The sequence below is a fragment of the Sinocyclocheilus grahami genome, unplaced genomic scaffold, assembly GCF_001515645.1.
Source record: "Sinocyclocheilus grahami isolate Dianchi unplaced genomic scaffold, SAMN03320097.WGS_v1.1 scaffold238.1, whole genome shotgun sequence".
In the NCBI taxonomy this organism is placed as follows: domain Eukaryota; kingdom Metazoa; phylum Chordata; class Actinopteri; order Cypriniformes; family Cyprinidae; genus Sinocyclocheilus; species Sinocyclocheilus grahami.
The window spans coordinates 453,956-473,424 of NW_015505417.1; the positions used below are offsets into that span (position 1 = coordinate 453,956).

General features: G+C 37.6%; 2 long non-coding RNA genes across 2 annotated transcripts; both read left to right on the forward strand.

The window, feature by feature from the left end:
- The first annotated feature begins 2,325 nt into the window (after positions 1-2,325).
- On the forward strand, positions 2,326-4,755 carry LOC107597827 (uncharacterized). Its single transcript, XR_001610496.1, has 3 exons — positions 2,326-2,811; positions 2,894-2,954; positions 4,471-4,755. It is a non-coding gene; the product is annotated as an uncharacterized lncRNA (long non-coding RNA).
- Positions 4,756-5,419: 664 nt separating this feature from the next.
- LOC107597826 (uncharacterized) lies at positions 5,420-15,784 on the forward strand. Its single transcript, XR_001610495.1, has 3 exons — positions 5,420-5,901; positions 12,804-14,342; positions 15,069-15,784. It is a non-coding gene; the product is annotated as an uncharacterized lncRNA (long non-coding RNA).
- Positions 15,785-19,469: the final 3,685 nt, after the last annotated feature.

A 19,469-nucleotide genomic window follows, 5' to 3' on the forward strand; every position in this document is an offset into this window, starting at 1 on the left:
TTTTAATATTATTTACATGCTATTATAGTTTGTATTAATATTTTGAATTAGATTTTGTTTTCATTTCTATGCTTTTCATTTTAATTCAGTTTAATTTTAGTCAATTTGTTATGTGCTTTTGTTTGATATTACCAATGCGATATCATTCCTCTCAGTACCATTTTTATTTCAAACAACTGAAGCTTAAAGTGTCAGATTTAAATAAGTGACTATGTGATTAAATAAGTCTTGGGTGGCAATGCTGCTTTGTATTTGGTCATTTTGTCATTTCATGGTGTTACGGTACAATGAGAGAGAATAGAGAAGATATCAAGAGCCCAATGGAAAGCATGGGTCATATTCATAACGGCAGAGTTATGGATTGTTTATGGCTGCAAATGCAACTCTGGGATCATTATCAGTGACTGAAAAAAATTTCAAATGATCCAATCAATCTCTCTCTCTCGTTCCAGCAAAACAGTTTGAATGCAATCAATGCTGTAACTCAAACTTCAGGACATGATTTTTAGCCCCCTTATTTGCTTGATTTGATTTATTAGAAAGCATAGCATAATTCCTTTATAGTGAATCAAGCTTGAAAATAAATGAGAGGCCAGTGACATTATGACAATAAGACTGCAAGTCTTATATATTTTTTAAAAGAACAAACAACAGTCAGTTTCCCGCCAGATGATAATTAAGATTCACCAAACCTCAAAATGAGGGTTGTTTATATTATTAGGTCTTTCTTGATGATTTCTCTCCTGTTTCTCTTCCTTCATTCCATAATTTTTCCTTCTCTCTTTGTCTTCCACTTTCATTTGTAGAGGGGACAGAATGAAAAATGATAGTCAGACGCAGAGAGGACACAGGAGAGACAGTCAGCTAAAAGCAATTTCCTGTCAAAATCTGTCTGTCAGTTACAGTCAGCTGAAGGGCAAGTCGACAATAAATCATTAACATTAAACAGACAAGTGGCACTCTGATTAATCCTTTCATCCTCTTCACAGGAAGAACGAAAAGCACCAACAAAGCCATTCAGTCTTCTCCAAATTGCAAAGAGAGAATTCCAAAAAGATTCATCAATATACTGTAAATGAAGGTATGTTGTGTATTGTAGGAAGGCAACCTATACTATGAGCAATAAAAGTGAAAGTCATTGTTGAATGCTAATCAGTTTATTAGTGCACAGGAATATCTACTGTTGCATAACATGCTGGGATTGATTGAATAAAGGCACCAAACCTATATTCTTAAAAATGAGAACTTGAAATCAGATATGTTAGACTTCTATTTGACATAAAATTAACCTAGCATAAAAAGTAGCTAGTGATGTCTTTGTCTCACCCTTAGAATGGTGATTTTGGCTTGTCCCACCGTATATGTCATGAATTTATTAACTGTATATTATTATAACGATGTGCAATATGTTTTTTTTCTTTTCTTTACAATACAAAATTTATAGATTTATATACATAGGTTGATGTATACACATACGTTTTTTGGTTGTTTTGAGTGTTCATGCAAAAAATGTTGTCTAGGTAGGCAGCTTCCTAGGTTTTGAGAGCCAAAATCTGAAATCTGTACTATTCTCTCTCTCTCTCTCTCTCTCTCTCTCTCTGTGTGTGTGTGTGTGTGTGTGTGTGTGTTTGAATGAGAAACTTCAGAGGCACTTGAATTCCTTTGTCCGTTCCCCAGCCTCTGAGGTCTGTAATGAGAGAGAATAAACACGGCTTTATCGCCAGGGAGGATTTAAACAGACAAGCACGGGAGGAGAGCTTAACGGTTTCAAGGACAAGAGGTGTTTAATTTTTCAGCTGATAATCATCCACCCATTTAGCATATGTCACACAGCGAGCTAATCATCAATCACCTTTTAATGAACTGCACTGCATTTCCTGCACTGTTCAATCGTCGTTTGTTTCAGAAAGCTTCCTTTATATTGTCCATCTCTTTATTGTTTTGTGAATCATTTAGTTAGAGTGTGTCTGTATATGTACATGTGTATATGTGTGTGTATTGTGATTATTCGCATGCAAGCCCAAGGAGAACAGGCTTACCAAGTCTTGAGATTTATTAGACATTGTGGTCTTCCGATGTCCTCCAAGAGGACGTCTTCTATCTCTATAGCTCTGTTTACCGAAGAAGAATAAGCAATTTGCTTTCACAAAAAAATGAGGGCTTATTGTTTCTCTCTCACCTAGACCACACACTAGAGAAAAAACAATTAAGCATGATTGAATAATTACAGAGAGAGAGATGAGGGGAATAAAATGTAATTCCTTCTCGTCTTCATTCCTTTACCCATGTACTGACATTTTTCTCTGGCCAAAGTTCAGATAGTAATAAAAAATGTCTGCTGACCTTCTGATGTGTCCAAAGAACCGTATGGCACCATAGTAATCGTATCCACTTTATGGCGTCCAGACCCATAGAGGAGCAACAGAGGCTTTTAAAAACGGAAATCCCCCTCCTCTCCACGCCAACCCATATGGCGCTCCTCTATTTTATTTGCCTGCTCACTTCTTGATATATGAGAGGTATTAAACATGACACCTGTGCTGAATGAGTAGTCCTCCATGGTGACGTTTAACCAAAGTTTAACCACAATTCAGTTTATTCCCTGTTGTTGTTTATAGCAGATGTGAGGCTGAGATTATCTTGAGGTTCAAGCCCACCCAGGCAGAACAATATCTGCACATTAGCCACGTCTTTCAGTCCAACCTAAACTCTGACCATCCAGCAACAATTATTAATGAAAACAATGAACAACGACCCTCGAGAGGAGTTCTTTTAAAATAGGAAGATAAAAATGTGTAATTTTATGATGAGGTGAGTGTTTTTAGGTTTTTCTAAATGTATTAATACCTTTTTTATTAATACGTTTTTAATACATATTTTTGTTCTTTTGCAGGTCTTTTGCAGACCCTCAACCACCTGATTCCATTTTGGTATGGACCACCCACTTTACTCAGGTCGATCAAGATTCATCCTGCATTTTTTTTTTCATTGAATATCCTGTTTTACTGCTAAATATTGAAGTAAAATTCATTGCAAATGCCGTTTCAAAATGAAGAATTGGCCAATTTGCTGGTTCAGATTCCTGTTGGTTTGGTGATCTAGCAGGTGAACCAGCAAATCCATTTTGCTAAACAGCAAACTCATTCTAGCGATGACTTTCTATGACTTTTCTCAGAAATTCTAACTGTTTGACCACGATAGTGATGCTGGTTTAGATAGTTAGCAGCCTGGTGAGGAAATTACACCACTATACCAGCATCCAAACCAACAACATATAAAAGTTTTCTTAAGATTCATTTTTTAACTCTGTATTTTTAAGTTTGGGGTCAGTAAGATTTTTATATATTTTTTTATGTTAAAGCTGCATTTATTTGAATACAGTGTGTATATATCTGTGTATATGTGTGTGTGTGTGTGTGTGTGTGTGTTGGCGCTGATTTAGTGCTCCAGAAACATTTCTTATCAATGTTGAAAACATTTCTTTAATATTTTGTGCAGAACTTTTTTTCAGAATTCTTTGAATAGAAAGTTCAAAAGAACATTATTTATTCAAAGAAGTCTTCTGTAACATTATAACTGTGCTTGCTGTCATCCTTGATCAATTTAATGCATCTACGCTGAATAAAAGTATTAATTTCTTTAAAATAATTACATTTCTTTTACAAAGATCTTACTGACTCCAGATTTTGAGTGATAGTGTACGGTATATATATTGTTAAATCTACATTAATATTTAGCTTTTTCGATGTAAAAATAGTTTATACAGTATGTTCGTCTTCATAAAAATGACAATGTGTAGCAGAGATGGTATTGATTCTGACAGTGGTTGAGGTGCCCTCTTTGAACCAGAGACTGATGTAAGAAGCAGTGAATCTCCTGTGGAGAATCTGACACAGGCCTTCCCCGAGGCCTCTCTTGGATTTCCATGGGAACTCTAGCTGTCAGAACCCTAAATTTGAAGTGCTTCAGTGCCACAGATGAGTTTCTCACATGCTGCTGTCAACAGAAATCCACCCTCACTCTCCACAATATCTCTACCATAGCCCTAACAAACTAGGTCTTCCTCTGATATCGGCTGAACGCCTTGAAAATAAAATTCACTCTTGTCACACAAAGCACTCTTTTTTTTGAACACCCAAAGCTCTCTGCCAGATGCTTGCAGTCTCTGGTTTCATTATAAAAAGTCTCAACATAAGGAGAGAATCACCTCAATGTACACCTTCAGCCATGGCAATGCTACTGGGAATGACAGCTCTTCCACAATGAGCTTGATAATACTCAAAGAAAGCTATTGTTTTCTAGGCTTCAGACAAGGCGTTCTATTACATGATGCATTGTGTCAGGATGCGTTGAAATGGGGCATACCGCTTTAGGGTTTGCTTAGGCACCGTGCCACGTTCTCAGTCTGCATCTTAAAAAGCAGTGCACGCTATCAATGTTATTCATTCATTCTCCCATCCTCTTGAAAAGCTTTTAAGGAGAAGGAAGCCAGTTTGGAAGACAGCCTGCCCGCACAATACTTGGAGGATTCCAGCTCGTCTTTGAAGGAAGGGTTCAGGGGCCGGCGTGGAGGGCTTCCGCTACAATTTTCAACCACAGCAATGTAAGATTCTCCATTTCCTTTTCAACAGCATCACATTAACCTTTTAATTAGCTTTGTGATTGGAGAGCGGTAGATTCACTTGGATCAATGTAAAGAAGGGGCCCAATTGTGGTTACATAAGCTATTAAAAAAGGCTCAGGTAATTAGAAGAGTAGTAGAAAGTATTTTTTCAATACTTGGAGAAGTACAAAAGAACTTAATCAATCTGATTTCTAACTGCATTGTCAAAAATGCATACAGTATGTTTACATTTCGATCAGCAGTTGGAGGAACTGGAAAATGCAGCCTCGTGTGAAGATGTCTGTGGCTTTTTCTGTCACTTTGAGTCAGTGAGTACGTCTCCAGGAATGATTGATACCATCACTCAGGGCAAAAGCAAAAAATACAAACTTTGGTAGCTTAAGAACAGCATTCCTGGAGCTGGACAGAGACATGCGGATGACAGATAGACATTGTGCAGCAGGCAGAAGCTGAATCAGAGGCATGAAACACGCACAAAACTACTCTGACTCTGCCTTGCGTGGAGCTCTGTCCCCTGGACCAGAGACTGATGTAAGAAGCAGTGAATCTCCTGTGGAGAATCTGACACAGGCCTTCCCCGAGGCCTCTCTTGGATTTCCATGGGAACTCTAGCTGTCAGAACCCTAAATTTGAAGTGCTTCAGTGCCACAGATGAGTTTCTCACATGCTGCTGTCAACAGAAATCCACCCTCACTCTCCACAATATCTCTACCATAGCCCTAACAAACTAGGTCTTCCTCTGATATCAGCTGAACGCCTTGAAAATAAAATTCACTCTTGTCACACAAAGCACTCTTTTTTTTGAACACCCAAAGCTCTCTGCCAGATGCTTGCAGTCTCTGGTTTCATTATAAAAAGTCTCAACATAAGGAGAGAATCACCTCAATGTACACCTTCAGCCATGGCAATGCTACTGGGAATGACAGCTCTTCCACAATGAGCTTGATAATACTCAAAGAAAGCTATTGTTTTCTAGGCTTCAGACAAGGCGTTCTATTACATGATGCATTGTGTCAGGATGCGTTGAAATGGGGCATACCGCTTTAGGGTTTGCTTAGGCACCGTGCCACGTTCTCAGTCTGCATCTTAAAAAGCAGTGCACGCTATCAATGTTATTCATTCATTCTCCCATCCTCTTGAAAAGCTTTTAAGGAGAAGGAAGCCAGTTTGGAAGACAGCCTGCCCGCACAATACTTGGAGGATTCCAGCTCGTCTTTGAAGGAAGGGTTCAGGGGCCGGCGTGGAGGGCTTCCGCTACAATTTTCAACCACAGCAATGTAAGATTCTCCATTTCCTTTTCAACAGCATCACATTAACCTTTTAATTAGCTTTGTGATTGGAGAGCGGTAGATTCACTTGGATCAATGTAAAGAAGGGGCCCAATTGTGGTTACATAAGCTATTAAAAAAGGCTCAGGTAATTAGAAGAGTAGTAGAAAGTATTTTTTCAATACTTGGAGAAGTACAAAAGAACTTAATCAATCTGATTTCTAACTGCATTGTCAAAAATGCATACAGTATGTTTACATTTCGATCAGCAGTTGGAGGAACTGGAAAATGCAGCCTCGTGTGAAGATGTCTGTGGCTTTTTCTGTCACTTTGAGTCAGTGAGTACGTCTCCAGGAATGATTGATACCATCACTCAGGGCAAAAGCAAAAAATACAAACTTTGGTAGCTTAAGAACAGCATTCCTGGAGCTGGACAGAGACATGCGGATGACAGATAGACATTGTGCAGCAGGCAGAAGCTGAATCAGAGGCATGAAACACGCACAAAACTACTCTGACTCTGCCTTGCGTGGAGCTCTGTCCCCTGGGAAGAGAGAGACGCGGCCCTTGGAGAGTGATCTCCCATACACACCAGTGGTGTGTGTCCATGTGGACCACACAGACAACTAAAAAACTTGGTTGGTTCAAGGGCCCCTTGCTAATATGGGAATATTCTTATTTCAGTGTAGATCAATGCCTTTGTAGCATAGGTGTAAATTTGGGGGGAAACAGGTTTAGAGTAATACATTTTGAACATTTTCTGTTATTAAAAGCAAAATCCATCCACAAAAAATTGTACAAATATTTGGAGTTAGCAAGATTTTTTAAAGACAGTGAACGAAATCCTTGATGCTCACCAAGGCTGCATTTATTTGACCAAACAAACATACAGTAAAACAGCAATATTGTGAAATATTATTACAATGTACAGTTTTCTATTTTAATATATATTTTAAAATATAATTTATTTCTGTGATGCAAAGCTGAATTTTCAGCAGCCAATACCCCATTCTCAGTGTCACATTATCCTTCAGAAATCACTTTAATATTCTGATTTGGTGCTCAAGAAACATTTATTATTATTATTATTATTATTATTATTATAGAGTAAATGAAAAAAAAACACTTAATGCTTAATATTTTGTTGAAAACAGAGATACTTTTTTTCAGCATTTTTTTTTGATTAATAGAAAGTCCAAAAAAAAAAAAAAAACAGCAGTTATTTGAAATAGAATTTTTACAAATGTCTTTACTGCCACTTTTGATCAATTTCATGCAAGGGTTTTTCATGCCACCACTGCTTCATAACATGTCACATTTCACCCACACAAAGAATGATTGCATTACATTATTCAGACAATTAAAATACAACATGGATAGGACATTTCAGTGCACAGGTGTCTACCAGGCCCAGCTGCCAGCCATTTGTCATTTAGGGTCACAGCATGTTTCCATTTCTGTTTAAATCAAATTAACGCAACATCTATTTATAGCAGCCTTTATGAACATGCTGGAGGATCCAAGAACCTAGTTGGTAAAGAAAAAGTCTCTGTCAAAAAATTTCTATTTCTACCTCTCCTTAAGAATTTTAAGAGATACATCTGAGATGAAGTCGATACTTAAATGAAACATAACTGGGAACTCCATTACGTCTCCTGAGCAATGAAAGAGCAGTATTTGAGTGATAAAATGTTCCTCTGGAAAGGTCTAAGATGGAAAATAAGAAGTATGATTCTAGATGGCATCCAGATTAAGACAGAAAAAGAATGAAAGATGCTAATGTTGACCTCAATCCTCAAGACTACTACCGATGCCAGAATGTGCTATATCACTTCAAAGTGCAGAAGTGCTTTATCCAACAATTATCCCTCTCACTCAATGTCTATCTTTTGGTGTCATCATTGTTGTTCCAGCGCAGTCTTGGAATGCAATGGTTTTTGTGGATGAACGATTTTACTACTGATCAAAGTCTGCCAGAAACATCTGGGCCAGCGTAGCAAAGCTGCCTCAATGGCAAATGGCTTTTGAGGATATGAAACAATATTTTGACTCTTCACATCATACTGTTTTATTTGACTCTAAAGTACTTAGTTTGAGCATGTAAATGCCTTCGAAATGCTCCTCCTTAACAGAAGATAATGATTATTCCAACCAGAACGAGGTAAGTTACGGCCAGGTGCCTTATAAGTAAGGGCACCTATTCATTCAAATAGCCGAGCTCTTACACTTTCTGTGTTCACACGTTTTATTCAGGCTTGTTTAATATTCTTAAGTTGTAGATAAACACTTGGCATAAGGAAGCTTTTCACTTCACTTGAGAAAGTAGCACCTAATTCTGAACAAACAGACATATATGTTCTCCCAGGTTGAGTTTCAAATGTTGACCTTTGACCTCTCGCTCTCTCTAACCTACAAGTAAATGTGTAGCCACACATGGGCTGTTTGAGTCCTGTGAAAGGCTAGTTTTCTGACAGCTTGTGTTTATTATAACAAGTGCTGGAATTCAGCCTAATGAAGGTTTTTATTATCTATAAATAAGGTCAGCTGGAGCCAAAGCACAATGAGTGGAGCGTTTAAGAGAAAGGACAGCCAGGATGATTGAGAAGTCAAACTGCTGGCACTTCTGACTGTTGTTCTTACGTCTTAAAGTGACGGTAAAATGACAGTGTTCTTTCACAGTTTACTTGTAGATTATCACAAAGTGTGATTGTGAATAGATTTTTGACAATTTGCTTGATTCATCAACTGTTGTCCATATGTTTGCATGACACTGTTTGGAAATGTATATCAGCACGAATAGTGCTTTAAACATTAGAAAATTGTCCCAATCAACCAAATACAGAGACATGGAGTTGTGTATATATTTAAATGACAAGATTGGGTCCAAAAGTCTGAAAATCTGACTTTTAAAGTCTCATTCAAATGTGAAAATGAACAATATTTTTCTAAATTAGACAATTTTACAACAAATAAATAAAATCAATAAGAAATATTTGAAATTTTATACAGATATTATGTAACCTCTAAAAAATGCTGGGTTAAATACAGCCCAGTGCTGGGTAGTCGTGGCCTGATGGTTAGAGAGTTGGACTTGTAACCCAAAGGTTGCGGGTTTGAGTCTCGTACCGGCAGGGATTGTAGGGGGAGGGAGTGAATGTACAGCGCTCTCTCCACCTTCAATACCATGACTGAGGTGCCCTTGAGCAAGGCACCGAACCCCCAACTGCTCCCCGGGCGCCGCAGCAAAAATGACTACCCACTGCTCCGGGTGTGTGTTCACTGCTGTGTGTGTGCACTTAGGATGGGATAAATGCAGAGCACTAATTCCTAGTATGGGTCACCATACTTGGCCACATGTCACATCACATCACGTAAATAGGGACAAACCCAGCAATTGGGTTGTTTTGGTTGGTTAAACCTTTAACCCAACCGCTGGGTCAAAACAGCCCAATTGCTGGGTTTGTCCCTATTTTACCCAGCACTGGGCTGTATTTAACCCAGCATTTTTTAGAGTGTAGATATTGTTTTGTTATAGATACATAGATATAGATATATATAGATTAAAAAAAAATTTAAACTGAAAAACGTGAATAAAGATTTTTTACATCAAAGAAAAATACATGCAGCATTCATACATATAATAATATATGTTTTTCTTTGCACTCAAATGTTTTATTAAAACACACACACACGTATGTATATATTTATTTATATGTATGTGTGTATGCATGTAGAATGAGTATAAAACTATATAAATATGTTATACTTTTTAATGCTAATAAACAATTCTAGATGTCTCAGACAAAAGATTTACATAAAACATAACAATACCTAAAAATTAGGGATTCAGAACATTTCCTACATGTTTTATAATGTCATATTTGGGTATACAAATCTCCGACCTTGTCATGCAAACATATGGGCAACAGACGCACATCACATTAGAGCTTAATATAATGGGTAGCTGTAGCCAAGTCTTTATAGAGGCATTGACTCCAGAGTCTTTTCTAGATAGATGAAATCTGGTCCACAGCATTTTTCATTCTTCAAAGAGACTGTAGCAACACCAGCTTTAGTCCTCTAGTCATGAACACCAGGGAGTAACCATGCTGCCACACTGAAATCCATTATAGTTGAAGAGAGAGATAGTTAGCACATGGGAGAAACGGAAAGGGAGAGTGAGAAGGCAACACAGTGAGCCATAAAGGCTGATTTCAGCCACCTGTGCTCCTGTGCTCAGCTCATTCTTTCTGTGTGACACGCTGTGTGCAGATAATTTCGCTTATGCAAATGTTTTTTGTTAAAAGAAAATTATTGGGCATGCTTCAGAGAAATGAGCTGAAGAACAAAACGAAAGAGAAAAGAATGTAGAGAAGTTTAAATGAGAAAAAGTTGGATAAAGTATTAGTCTTTTGCATATCCACCTTTTCCCCATTATGCCGAACCGATGGCCTGGTAATTAAAGTCATGCACTGATGGGATTGGTGCGTTCTGTGCCACCGTGCTCCTTTATTGCACTCTGTCATTTTGGCACATTTGAGACAGGAAGGGGGTTGTGAAAGGAGACTGGAAAAATGAGCATAGGTCTAACGAAATCGAGGGCAGTAAATAACGAAGGAGAAAAGAATGTAGAGAAGTTTAAATGAGAAAAAGTTGGATAAAGTATTAGTCTTTTGCATATCCACCTTTTCCCCATTATGCCGAACCGATGGCCTGGTAATTAAAGTCATGCACTGATGGGATTGGTGCGTTCTGTGCCACTGTGCTCCTTTATTGCACTCTGTCATTTTGGCACATTTGAGACAGGAAGGGGGTTGTGAAAGGAGACTGGAAAAATGAGCATAGGTCTAACGAAATCGAGGGCAGTAAATAACGTAGACCACCAACGCTGGTGGGTTTCTTGATAAATGGGAATTGTTCTACTCTCGGTTCAGGTAGAACCTTGTCTGTGATTACAATTTAGGAATTTCAGGCAATTTTTTTTTTTTTTTTGGGGATATTTGTAAAGTTGATATTACAGGATAGAGGGATGTTTTCTTTGTGGTTTGATATTGGTATAAGCTTTATATACCAGCGGTAAAATCTTTTCCATGCAAGTTTTTGTCCAAACTGGCCTGGACTGCAATAACTAAGCTGCTTGGTTTCCATTTCTGCATCTTTATTCTGTGTAGCCCCATCCCTACTAAAATATCATTGGTCCAAAATCTCCCTCCATTCTACATAAAATATGTTCAGATTGGTTGTGATTTTTCTTATTTACAAATTACTAGCTTGAATCTTCTCACATCAAACCTGACTTATCCTGACTTATCCACGTAGAACATGTTCCTTGATGAAGATTGTTTGTTGGTCCTAGAGCAACACTATCCATAATCGTAAGCAAAAAAAAAATCTGAAAAGGTGATCAATAAAAATATGTTTCAAGCCCTCAACTCTAAAGTCTGATTGATTGGACTGTTATTCTAAGTTAAACATTGTTATTTCAAGCTAGTGTCATTAAAAAAGGTTACAGTTAAACATATAGGCCATAGCAAGAGATATTAGCCAGAAAGGTCTGTTTAATATGCCTGCAAACCATCAGTGTAAGACACCACGTCTTTAATGTATCACAGCTGTTGGGAATCAGTCCTCACACACGACAGACAGTGACCTTGGTGTCTCATTAGTACGTTCGTTTAGTGTGTGCGATGATTAACAGTCCTGCTGGGGCCCTCCTGTCCATTGTGTCTAGCAGCCAAACTGCCTGAAGGATCTTACAAACACCAGGCACAGTGAGATGAACCGTCCCAATGTGACACTAACACACCTGCAAATATTAAAGTAATTTACACAAAATGACAATTCTGCCATTATTCACTAAACCTTCATGCCATTCCAAAACTGTATGATTTCATTGCTTCTTTGGAACACAAAAAGTCAGATTTTATAAAGTGAATTTCGGTCTGTTCATCATACAAAGCTATCAAATGACTTCAGAAGACTTGGAATATAGAGTACAAGTCATTTGAACTACTTTTATGATACTTTTATGGTGCTTTTTGTCATTTTGGAGCTTGACAGTCTCCGTTCTTATTCACTTTCATTATATTGAAAAGAGGATGTTATTCACACATCTGTGCTTTTGTGTTCCACAGAATATGAGTTTGGAACAACATGAGGGTGAGTAAAAGATGACAGAAATTTAATATATTGAATATATCTCTTTGATCTTTGATTTGGCCCATCATGCCATATGGCAAAAGACATGCCAAAAACATGCCACTGGAGCATATCTTCATTTCTAATTTATTTTTGTGTTTTAACACTTTTGTTCTGTTTGTGCATTGAAATGTAGAGAATATAAGTGAATTTGATTTGACATATTTTTGTATTTTTTCCCCAAACTTTTCTTAGTTAAAAATTTGGTCACCTCTGCTCGTGCATTGTATTTTCAGAGCAAAGATGTGATGTTAGTGACTTTGGAAAGATGATATTATTCACCACATGACTTGTGCTGGTTTCAATCTGGCACACAGACCTTTTTTGATATTGAAATTCTTAAGCGAAAAAGAAAAAATCTACACAATCGAGTTGAATTTCACATCCCAAATCAATATAAAGTACTTCAGATGCCCGACTGTGGAAGATATACAGTTACGGAGATGAAAACAGATGTCTCCGTCAGCCAGACTGAGATAAGAATTTGTTTCTTGTCTGTTTTTATTGATAGGAAATTCGAAAATTGCCTTATGTTTTTAAAACAGCAATAAATGTCAGAGAGGTTTGGAGTTGCGTTTGAGTGCTTTTCAATGTGCTTACCTTCCCTGTAACTTCATTCATGACTAGCAGCATATTTTTTCCTGTCTACTATATGTATATGCATAATATTCTTTTTGTTTCCATTCACGTGTCTGTCACTCTATGTGTCCTAGGCTCAACAACAGGTCATTTCCCAGGACGAGGCACAGGAGGAAGCCGCTTTCCTATAACATAAACAGGATTATTTTAAATCAAATTTCACAGTTTTCTGAAGCAGAGCTGCTAGAAAGCGTGCTCAGTGCTTTGAAAGGCAGCTCTGCTTCAAAAGGGAGGGAGAACGAGAGCGATATTGAAAGAGTAAGAGGGAGAAATGTACTTTTATCTCCGCACAGGAATATGATGCGGCCCACTTTGCAAATTGACTTCGAAGGCCACAGTTCTGCAGTATTTCTGCAGCCACCCGCCCCTCACTTTGAGAAATATACAGCTGAAGTCCGGTTCTGCAAGGATGCTTCGTGATTTACGACGTGGAGGGATGGGTTCCCATCTGGGACTCCAGCCACTGCCGGACAGGAGATTTACAGGTACAATGACACCACTGATTACTTTTGGACGCCGAGGAGAAATGGACACAGTTTGTTTTTCACCCCTTTCCATCTTTAAGACCTGGACTGAGCAAGGGCCTAGATTTGAGTCTCTGTCCCAAAGCAGCGGCTCCGGGGTTCGCTTATGGACACACACAGTCTAACTTGGATGAGCCCAAGTCGATAAATAACATATGCAGACTGATGGGAAACCCATACTGTATCTCCATCGACGAGAAATGCAGAGACATTGTCATGACCCCAGAAACCACACTTGCTCTAGGAGCTGTTCGACTCCATCCCTCTCGTTTTGACAAATTTGTGAGTCTTCCTGTGCGTTCTGAGGAGGCCAAACCGTGGACATCCAGAGTTCAGCCAAACCCAATACAGTCTGAAAACAAATGCTAGGGTTCGACTGACCTCACGCTGGACTAAATGGCTTGACAGCTTTGTAAATATGGCTTCCGGCAAATGAATTCCCTTCTTTTTCATTTACCAACAAGAGCCCCAAATCCAAAAAAACGCAAAATGAAAGATAACGCTGCCTAACACTCTAACTCAGTCAATAAATCAGACAGAAACAATAAGTGGAAACCATAAATGCGGACTGGATTGAAGTAATTTTTCTTCACGTGGAAATTCTCAAGACATTTTCAATTTCATGCACGGCACAGAAACCATACTAAAGACATTTGTGTAATATAAGCAGGGAGGAACTCTTGATGATCTCGACAGGTCTGTGTTCCAGCCAGCCCTATGCAAACAATGTGCCTGTCTGTCTGCTTGCCATGCATCCTCAAAGGGACATGAAGTGTCTCATATACATTTGACACAAAGAACGGGTTATGTGACATAAACCAGATGGACTCTTCAGTAGGACCGACATTGTGGTTTCTCAAAGACCGCAGACTTGCTTGATCGCTCCACCCAGGGCCTGCTTGCTGGCAACTCACTTTCATTCGTCTTCTCACTAGTTTGGGTGAAAAGCTTTTGGGAAGCTTTGTAAGATTGATGATCCATGGCCAATTACTGGCTTAGCCCTTGAGTCTCACAAAGAAAGCATGAGCTCGGACGTAAACACATAGGACAAAGACGTAGGGGCTGGGAATACCTGTGGCTCCACAATATGTAAGTGTTTCCCTAAAAATTTGTCTGGAATGTTCATCACTCTTTAATAAAATCAAAGTATTATTCAAAGAATGTATACACAAAATTTAAATATGAACAATATTTTGATTTGAGAGTGAGTGAATTCATCAAAATCTATACCAGTCATGTCAATTCCAAACAATGTTTAAAGAAATTAATACCTTTATTCACCAAGGATGCATTCAATTGATTAAAAGTGACTGTAAAGACAAAAGATTTCTGTTTCATATACATGTTGGCATTATGAACTTCATTAAAGGATCCTTGGAAAAAAATGTAGCACAATTTTCACGAAAATATTAAGCAGCACAATTATTCAATGATTTCTGAAGGATCGTGTGACACTGAACACTGGAGTAATGGCTGCTGAAAATTCAGCTTTGCCATCACGTCATTTATTATAAATTATAATAACATTTAATAATATTCCTGTTTTTTACTGTGTTTTTGATCAAGCAATTGTAGCCTTGGTGAGCTTATGAACCGTGTGTGTCCTTTTTTGGATCTTAAAAGTTTTGGGTTCCATTGACATTCAAAAAATGGACAAAAATAAATAAATAAATTACAAATACTTTTTTATGTTTTGCACAAAAACAAATAAATAAATATTCATACAAATTTGTATTGACATGAAGGTGACTAAATGATGGCAAATTTTATTTTTGGATGAACTATCCCTTTAACACTCCCTCTTTTTGTCTATAGATGAGACTTCAAGACTATCTCTTAAAATAATCTCATTCCACAGCCTGATCCTGGTATTTCTGGATGGTGCCATCCCGAGTGAAGAAAGGAGGAGCCGGCGCATCTGACGCCCCGTGGTTGACGAGCACCAGGGCGCCAGGCGAAAGCTTGTTAGACAAACTCTGACAACAAGACGCTGCCCTTGAAAATCAATTATAAACACAGGAGCTTCCCTGCATCTGTTTCTGCTCGCAGTTTTGTGGGTCTGTCTGTCTTGGATTTCGGTTTTATCTTCCCTCTCTTTGGGCAGCTTCCACAGCGGTTCAAACGGCCATCCCTGAAGGATTAGTGTGAGTTTTTAAACCCACAGGGACAGAGTGTGTAAATCATGAATGGGTGAGCAAGAGTGATGACAGGTCATGGCACCCGCTGCTTATTGGGATGAGCAGTTTATGGGAGCAGTTGGGGTGTTTTTCATTGCATCTGTTTTGCCCGGTCTCCTGTTTCCAACAAGTAAACAATAATAAAAAATGACTTTGACTGGTTATAAAGGGGTGCCGACAAGTTTGCACAGAGAAGTTATGGGTTCCCAATCTTGTAAGGGTCCTCTAATGGCCCTTTAGGGCTCGGCTTACACTACCTGGGGCCCGGGTTACTCACAATTGTTTTAGCATGCCATTATGTGTTTTTAGCCGATTCTTGAAGATGGCTAAGGATTGAGTTGGGCAGGTCTTTCCACCAGGTGGGAACATTTAATTTAAAAGTCTGTGAAAGTGATTTTGTGCTGCTTTGGGATGGCACAATAAAGCGGCATTCACTTGCAGAATGCAAGCTTCTAGAGGGCAAATAAGTCTGAAGTAATGAATTTAAGTAAAGGGGTGCAGAGCCAGTGGTGGTTTTATCGGCAAACATTAATGCCTTGAATTTTATGCGAGCAGCTATTGGTAGCCAGTGCACATTGATAAACAGAGGTGTGACGTGCATTCTTTTTGGCTCATTAAAAATTTATTTTGCTGCCACGTTCTGGATTAATTGTAAAGGTTTGATAGAACTGGCTGGAAGACCTGCCAAGAGAGCATTCCAATAGTCCAGCCTGGATAGAACAAGAGCTTGAACAAGGAGTTGTGAAGCATATTCCGAAAGAAAGGGCCTGATCTTCTTGATGTTGAATTAAGCAAATCTGCAGGACCGGGCAGTTTTAGCAGTGTGGTCTGAGAAAGTCAGCTGATCATCAATCATAACTGCAAGGTTTCTGGCTGTTTTTGAAGGAGTTATGGTTGATGTGCCTAACTGGATGGTGAAATTGTGATGAAACCATGGGTTTGATGGAACCACAAGAAAGAACCACCTTTTTAAACCCATATGACTATTTTTGAGTCGATGAAAGTCTCAAGGAATAATTTGTGTTAATTCAAATATGATGCTTTAAGACATATCATGTCTGGCATCAATGACATCAAATGTTTTCTTGTGCCTCATCATTGAGGTCAAACCTTATGTGACACATCTTGACAGACTATATGTGACCCTGGACCACAAAACCTGTCATAAGCTTTCCATTGATGTATGGTTTGTTAGGATAGGACAATATTTGACCGAGACACAATTACTTGAAAATCTTGAATCTGAGGGTGCAAAAAAATCCAAATATTGAGAAAATCCCCTTTAAAGTTATCCAAATGAAGTCCTTAGCAATGCATATTACTTATCAACAATTAAGTTTTGATATATTTACGGTAGGAAATTTACAAAATATCGTCATGGAACATGATCTTTACTTAATATCCTAATGATTTTTGGCATAAAATAAAAATCTATCATTTTGACCCATACAATGTATTTTTGGCTATTGCTACAAATATACCCCAGCGACTTATGACTGGTTTTGTGCTCCAGGGTCACATATTTTTGTCAACCTGACTACGTTTTTATGTATATAATATAAAGACCATTTTATAATGGTTTATGCAGGGCTGTTATAGTTAACTAAAACTGGAACTATTAAAAATCTATTTTGTTGATTTAAATAAAGCTGAAATAAAATAAAATCTAAATAGTAGATTAAAAAAACTAACGAAACTTGAACTGGCAACTAACTGGGAAAAAAAATGCTACAACTCTAACTGAAATAAATACAAATTGAAAAATAAAATTAAAATAATAAGAAATAAGTAAAAGTTTTTTTTAAATATTAATAACATATATAAAGCTTAAATAACATACATTTTCTGAGTATGGACAAAATTAACCTTTTTTATGTTGCTTTGTGTTACACAAAAACATAACTGTGTTTGGAAGAGTTTGAAACAACATAACGTTACCATTATGTTAAATGTTAATAATGTAAAATATTAATAATGTGGTGAATTTTACAAATCAAATAAGGGCAAATAAGTAAACATTTGTCAATCAAAAGTTTAACTGTTTGGAAAATAAATATAATGCAGTAAAAAAACCAACACATTTTAGAGTGTATTTGTACTGGGACTAGCTGAAAATCTACAAAAGATGTATAGTATACATAGAAAATACAGCTTGTGCAAATCTCTCTTTTTTTTCTTTTTGGGTATTGTTATTGTTACTGCTATTCTAATTGATGGTGTGCATTAGCAAATAGTTGTGGCTATTTATATTTGCTCAAGCATACACACAAGTCTCTTTATAAATAAAATCTTGAACACATTTGACATCATATCGTATATCTCTTCCATCAACGCATGACCCCGCCAGAAACCCTTCAGTAGATTTCAGTCACAGTACCTTTGTTCATGCATCTTCTTTTCTCTCTCCTTGCCCTGGAATTATGCTTACAGTCTATCTCAAGATGCTACATTCTGACATGATGAAAGACCACCACAGTGGATGAGACCTCTGTCTGTGTGCTCTGAAAAGTGCCGTGTGTTAAGCAGATCCGCCCAATCAGGCTGTATTGTTCTGAAGCCCTCCAGGCCATCTGCCTCTCAGGTTAGTCAAAGCTGAAAACCTTGTGCTGAGCAGGATGTGGAGGCATGTCTAGCTTTATGACCTCTCTATATCTATAGTCTTTACCCTATGGAGCATCTAATTCAATTATCACACACCTCTATATGACAATAGTCATTGTAGGTGTCTATTCTGAAGGCTGAGGGCAGCACTTAGAAGAAGTCTAGAAGAACAAAGAGTGTGAGCATTCTTGATTAGCATCCTTGGTTACAAATGGCGCTTGAGGACACAGTGAGAACCATTACCACATGTTTACCATATTGTCTTTGTGAAGGCAAGTCACAGTCAACTCGAGTTCAATGTATAAAGTGAATAATATCAGTTTTTACATAAATTCTGCAGTCTCTTCTTATAAATGATGAATATTTCTCGCTGATAATTGCAAGTGTCCAATCAGATTTGTCACTATGGACATCTATTCTAATAAACAAACAATTTCCTGATCTTATTTTCTCATCCTCATTTTTCCATTCAATGCATTGTCAACAAGCACGCAAATTATGTTATTCTTGGGGAATCAGATTACATGAATTGCTGCAAATCGTGGAGCAAACAACAATGAATCCGACTGAATGACACTGATTTTTTTCTGTATTTCTTCAGGAAAGGTCAAACAACTTTAGCACAGAGATACTTATCTGACATTTTTGAATTGTTTATTATTATTATTTCATTTATAATAAAAAATAGCTTTTTATAATTTAATTACAGGCTATTATGAATGAATATCTTACAGTGAATATTTTAGACTTATTTTAATTATGTAAGACATACCAGTCCCCTTTTTTTTAAACTATTTTTATATACTTGTATTTTTAATTTTATTAGTGTTATATTTTATATATTTATTTATATATATTTTTTTTATTCTAAACAACCATAAAAATCAGCAGGACATTTTGTCTGTTATTTAGTTATGATTTACTTGGTAGCCAATCCATAGTGAGATCTAATTATTCAGAAAACCTGCCAATAACTACCAATTAAACATCAAATTATTTCTTATTGGGTATGATTGCGTCATATTGTGCAACTTTTTAGGGCACTAGTTTAAGCATATTAGGTCAAGATATGTATTGTATGTACACACATGCACAACAGATTACAATCATTAAAAAAACAGTACATGTACACACAAATCAGCTGCACTATTGTAAAGTGCTGCAGGCTCATTTATTCTTTTCTTATAGTGTGATTTCAAGTCAGACAAAACCTACCAACACAATAGCATGCACCTCGAATCAAACCACTCTCAAAAAAGTTCACAGGGTCAAAGCTGCAATCCCATCTTGTTGCACAACTCCTGTCTGTGGGAGCTGAATAGAGCTCATGATCTGTGGCTGTTAGAACGTACCGCTGGGCATTGCTGACATTCATCAGAGCTGCATCTGGATAGGGGGTGAGATTAGATCATGTAATCTGCTAGGAGAGGATGGGGGG